Here is a 5945-nt window from a genome sequence, read left to right on the forward strand (position 1 = left end):
ACAAAGCTTCTCATCTGGCTGACAAGATTTTTCAAAATCAGGGCATCACCTATACTTCCAATCTTATTTTTTGGGTATGGACTATTTTTATATAAATAAATGTATAAAATATATATGCTGTTAGTTCTACAGGCCCCACTTTAGCGGATTGGCAGGTGGTATTGAAAAGCTGTGGACTCAACACTACTCTTGCTCTCCATCAGTAGGTATGGAGTTTGGCAGGTATATAAGGAACATCATTCTTCTGTGATAGGAATTATTCTGTTCTTCTGAGCCTTAAGTGCCTGGTGTGGGCCCCTGGGTGCCTGGGTGTTCACAAGCATCTATTTCTTTATGCCCCTCAAGAATCTGCCCTGCATTTTCCTGTTGTTGGAGTGAACTTAGAACCCATCCTTTTCCAGCCAATGTCTTCTCCCTGGCCTTTGGATCTTGCTCCTTCTGTTTGTGATTTTCCCTGATAATCTTCCTCAATTTTCTGCCTCAAAATTATCCTAGCTAGATACAGCTTCTTGTTTATGCATTTTTCTTGTCTTTAGAACTTTGCTCATGTTGCACTCTGGCCTGGAATGTCTTTGCCAATCAAACTCCCACATCTTTGAGGACCCAAGTAAGATGTCAATTCCTCCAGGATCACTTCCTCAGTCCCTTGACTAGGTGAATTTTCTTCTTTTATTCTTCCAAGGTAAACTGAATTGTAATTTTCTGTTTTGTATTATTTAAATCAGTTTCATTTAATAATTTTCAACATTGACAACTCTTCTAGAAAAGCATCCAAGCACAGGACACAGAAATGCATCAAACAGCATTCTTATGGGTAGCTGACAGACATTACAACTTCCAGCTTTCTTTGTGACACCCCCAAGCTCACCGGTGAACTCTGCTTCTGAGTACTCCTGCAAAGCCCACCACAGGCTCAGTTCACGTTCTCAACCCACCAGCGTCGGTTCACCTGACCACACTTACAGGGCAGTAACAGAAAAGAACACACACCATAGAACATTCATGGTAGTTGACGAAGGGGTAGGGGGGATCCAAGTATCATTTCACTTAACATATTCAACTAACATGAGTTATCTAAGAACAAAACTCACTTAAAGTCTCCCAACAGATGTGGATGTCCTTTGACTGCAAAAAACATTTGTACATTATTTGCTATCTTTGCTGTCTGCACACTCTCTCACCAAAGCTACAGGATTGAGAGACACATCTCGCCAAGTTGAAAAATATCCATTATGCACCACCAAGTCTCTGCACGGGCTCTCTCCTTTTCTCGATCATACTAGCCTTTCATGCCTTGGTGCCACCATCAATCCCACACAAAATTTCAAAAGTTCCAACAGCCTTCTGGTTCCATATCACAGCCTTGTGTTCATAGCATTGGTACAACTCTATGAAATAAAGAGTAGCAGATAAAAATGGGACACCCACTGTCAAAAATGCAGCCTCTGCAGCGAGCTGACAAATTCTTGAATGAGAAAGTGTGTAGACAGAAATATTCTTGTGGCAGAGTATTCAGAGCATTACTTTCAGTGAAGTGCTTCCTCCATAAACATTTGAAATGAGATGAACTGCAGAGATTAAATGAAGGTTTCATATTGCATTTTTGCATATGAAGGGAGACAAGTGTTAAAAAACAAAAGCAAAAACAAAAGAACTAAACACTGTGATGCCATGATTTCCAAAAAAAAGGAGATTTGTACTAAGGAAAAAATGCATATGGTGGGGTTCAAATTAAGTCAAGGAGAAAAAAATGGGGTGCCTGGGTGGCTCAGTTGGTTGAGCGTTTGACTCTTGATTTTGGCTCAGGTCATAGCTCAGGTCATGACCCCAGCATTGTGAGACTGAGCCCTGCATCAGTCTGCTTGAGATTTTCTCTCTCCCTCAGCCCCTCCGCCTGCTTGCACACACATTCCTTACTTCCAAAGCTCTCTCTAAAATAAATAAATAAATAAATAAATAAATAAATAAATAAATAAAATCTTTAAAAAAAAAAACAAGGAGAAAATAAAGTAGTTCTAATCAATGATTTCTATTTTGAACATGCAAAAAATTCACTTGACATGTGCAGGGATAAAATATTATTGGAGAAACTTTTTGATATCAGTTGTAGTGTGTTGGCTTTTACCAATCAGGCAAGCAGCAGTTCACTTTTAAACACTCAATAGTTCTACCCTTTATGTAACAAAACTTTTAAAATTCCTTTAGTTTTTCCTCTTTTTTCTAAAGAAAAAGGCCAAAGATACTGTTGAATATATTCCACACTGAACAAACCAATTTTGGAAATTCTTCATACATACGTATTTTACAATATACTTATTATGTGTTTAGAAAAATTTGAATTCCCACCAGTCTATACCAACCCCACTGTCTACATTCCCCAGCTAGAAGATTTAGAATCCACACTTGAGCCAAAGCCTCCATTAATACTGCTGCCTGACCTTGCATTTGATGCATATCCCCAACCCATTGCTGCACCTGAATTAGAACTGCTATAGGAGTTATTTCCAGAACCAAAGGCCTGATTTGGCTCCCTGTGCATGTTATCTTGGATTTGGTTATTACCTGATGGACCTGGCTGGTTCTGCTGACTGGCTAATATACCCATCGTACCCCAGCTGCTCTGCAGTGCTGCCTGGGCTACAGACGGATTAATGCTCAGCATCCAAGTTCACCCCTCCACCCATATTGCTACCTTGGTTGTTTCCTAAACCAGCTCCTCCCCTTCTACTGTTATCAAATCCACCCTGATTCCCAAAGCCATCTGGATTACTACCAAATCTTCCACTTCCTTCTGTCTATTGCTATTGTGCTTAGGTTCAGCATTGGATATATGAAGGCTGATTCCTTTAATGATCAAGTCCCCTCCGCAGAGAGACTGGGCAACCCGATCATCTGCCAATGTAACAAAGGCAGACGACCTGAATGGTTGGGAATAAAGACAATGACCACTTCCCTGTCCTGGCAAAAGAACTGCTGCATCTCACAGCAGTCACGTCCTCAGTACAATGCCCAACAAACACAACACCCTCATGCTTCTCAAAGGCTCACCTGGGCATTGCTTAGAATTAGGAATTTTCCCAGTGACACCATCGTCTAATGATCCTATGTTGCTGTGACATTCCTTTCACCTGGGTTCCAGATTCAGTAAGACAAAGCTAAACCCCTTTCTTTTTTTTTTTTTTAAAGATTTTATTTATTTATTTGAGAGAGAGAATGAGATAGAGAGAGCATGAGAGGGGGGAGGGTCAGAGGGAGAAGCAGACTCCCTGCTGAGCAGGGAGCCCGATGCGGGACTCGATCCTGGGACTCCAGGATCATGACCTGAGCCGAAGGCAGTTGCTTAACCAACTGAGCCACCCAGGTGCCCAAGCTAAACCCCTTTCAATGGCCACTTTTAGTATCTTTCTTGACCTGAACCATAAAAACATCTCCAAAGGTACTAAAGTATTCTTTTAGATCTGTTCAGTTTTTTCCATGGGAGACCCAACATTATTAAGTCAGATGTTTTCTGGACAGGTCTTTTCACGTTCACTGCTGATGAAGTATTGGTCTCATCCATTTTTCATTTGTTATCTTTGGAATGGTTGACAACATATACCAGATTTCCCCAGCCAGCCTCAGGGGCATGGAGAATTTCTTCTACCAGTCAGACACCTCTCATACACTGAGACACTGGATTCCTGGAGCGCAGCCCACATGCCCCTGGAAACTGGGCTGTAAGTACAGAAAGCAACACTGTCCCATCGTCTTCTGATGATATTTCAATGGGTTCATCATTCTCATCTTCAGTTACCTGCATATATCCAGACATCTTATTTTTCTACTAGGTCGCTGCTAGGAAGTGTCACAGGGAAACCAAAACAGCAAAGGACCCAAGAGCAACCCCGCTGTCTCTTCACTCCCACTGTAATTTCCTGTTTATATATATATTTCTAATAAGATCCTGCTTCTGTCCCATCCCATTCCCACCCTACTAGCCTGTGAAATTTCTCAAGGTAAGAACCAAAGCAGTCATCTTCGCATGCCCAACACTCTAAGATATTGTTGGACTCTCAATAAATGTCCGCTGGAGGACCAAATGCTTCTTGGATCCCTAGTCACTAGCTGGGGTTTTATCAGCCTGGAAAACCTTTCCTGGAATCATGACTTGCTCATTGACCATGAGTCCTTACCGTGGACTCACCCCTCAAATCAGACTATGATGAATGGGGCCAGATTAGAGAAGATCCAGCTTCACCATTTCTTCATGAATGTTAAGGCATGCCAGGACTTTTGAAGAAGGGGTTGGGGTTACTCTGAGAGACTTCCCTTTGGCTTCTCTCTATGGTATGCATCCATTTATTTCTGAATGACTTCCCCATCTTCATGGGCCCATTGTTGAGTGCCCAGCAGACCCTGAAGTCAGAGACATGTAAATTATAAGATACACCTCCAAATGCCATACATGTTCCCATCTTTGTACCCATTTTTATATTGTATCTTCCTGGAATGCTCTCCACTGACTTCTCTGTTTAATTAGACCCTACAAATCCAAATTTTATTTCAGGTTCTAGCTCCTTTGTGAAGTTTCTTTAACCACCTAAGCTTATATTAAGCTTTCTCCTTTGTACTCCTCTTAGTTTCTAGATTCCCAAACTGGCTCTTATCTTTCTTTTGTGTTGTCAGTTTCTTTCTACATACCTATGCTGTCTTCTCAGTAGAATTATCAGCTTCTCCAGGGTGGGTGTTTTCACTTGGGAATGCCTAAATTCGGAACATGTGGGAACCTCAGTGACATAGGCCACAAGAAGGCAGAGGGTGGGAATGGCAGAACCAGGTCAGAGATAAATGGGGAGAAGTTGACCTGTCTATGGAGGGCTCTCAGGGGCCTTGGGGCTGGCCGGTGCTCTAGGTCCCAGCCATATGGGGAGATTAGAGGTGGTTCATGACAATGCTGAGATCAAGGAGGCCAATCTGCTGTGTGGAGTGGGTGATGAGAGGGGACTCTGGGCATTAGGATTGTATTGTGGCTCCAGTTAAACAATGTTCTCCTAAGAGCAAGCCAGTCAGGCTGTAGGAGCAGCGAAGGCTCTGGTAATATCGAGGCAGAGAGGGAAGAAAGCCTCCCAGATCAGTAGGAAAGAGGGTTGGGCTAGCAGGCTGAGGCAGAAGCCCAAACAATATGGTGCAGGTGAGGAAAGGGTAGGAGGAGAAGGAGAAGGAGAGAGAGAAGGAGGAAGGGAGACAGGAAACGAAATGAGGAGAAGGTAGAGAGGCTAGCATCAAGAGAGAAGAGAAGGGAGAAATAGTCAAAGAGGAGAGAAGAGAAAGAGAATAGGAGGCAAATGGAAGTCTGAGAGGAAAGAGGGAAGAAGGAAAAAAAGATTAGAAGGGGAAAATCAAAGAGAGGGGAAGGAAATGGGAAGGCTTATCCCTGCAGATCACCTGCCTAAATAGTCCAACCCAATAGTCATGCTAGGAGGGTGGGTCAAGTTGCATTGTATCTCTCTAAAATCACCATCGACCTTTACCTCCCAAATAGAGACTTTGACATGGATAACTGCCATTTTTGGAGAGTGTGAATAAAAACATTTTAAGAAAATCTGGCTGCATTTGATTTGCATTCACTATACATTCTACATTAGGTATACATAATCTACATTAAATGTACATTTCATCTATTATACATGTATCTTCACTGGACACAAATGTGCTGTGATTGCTATACGCATGCAGCTTTGGAACGGATTTTCTGACTACCTTACTATACCAGCTGCTTCCAACATAACCACATTGTGACCAATAAGCCTGAATTCCTGTGCACAGTCCTGGGTTGGCCTCAGTTCCAGTCACAGCCAGCTTGTATGTTGGAGGCTGCTGGTGCATTCCTGGGCCTCTTTAGAACTGGCTTATCTCTGAACAGTGTCCAGATGGTTGAGAAAGGTGGTCATGATGCAGCTTTACCA

The 5945-nt window shown here is 42.5% G+C and overlaps 1 pseudogene; it reads right to left on the minus strand.

Annotated features, from left to right (window-relative positions):
• Window positions 1–2283: 2283 nt before the first annotated feature.
• On the minus strand, window positions 2284–4123 carry LOC118027006 (annotated as a pseudogene).
• Window positions 4124–5945: the final 1822 nt, after the last annotated feature.

Source organism: Mirounga leonina, unplaced genomic scaffold (assembly GCF_011800145.1).
Source record: "Mirounga leonina isolate KUSES-001 unplaced genomic scaffold, KU_Mleo_1.0 Mir_357, whole genome shotgun sequence".
NCBI classification, from domain to species: Eukaryota; Metazoa; Chordata; class Mammalia; order Carnivora; family Phocidae; genus Mirounga; species Mirounga leonina.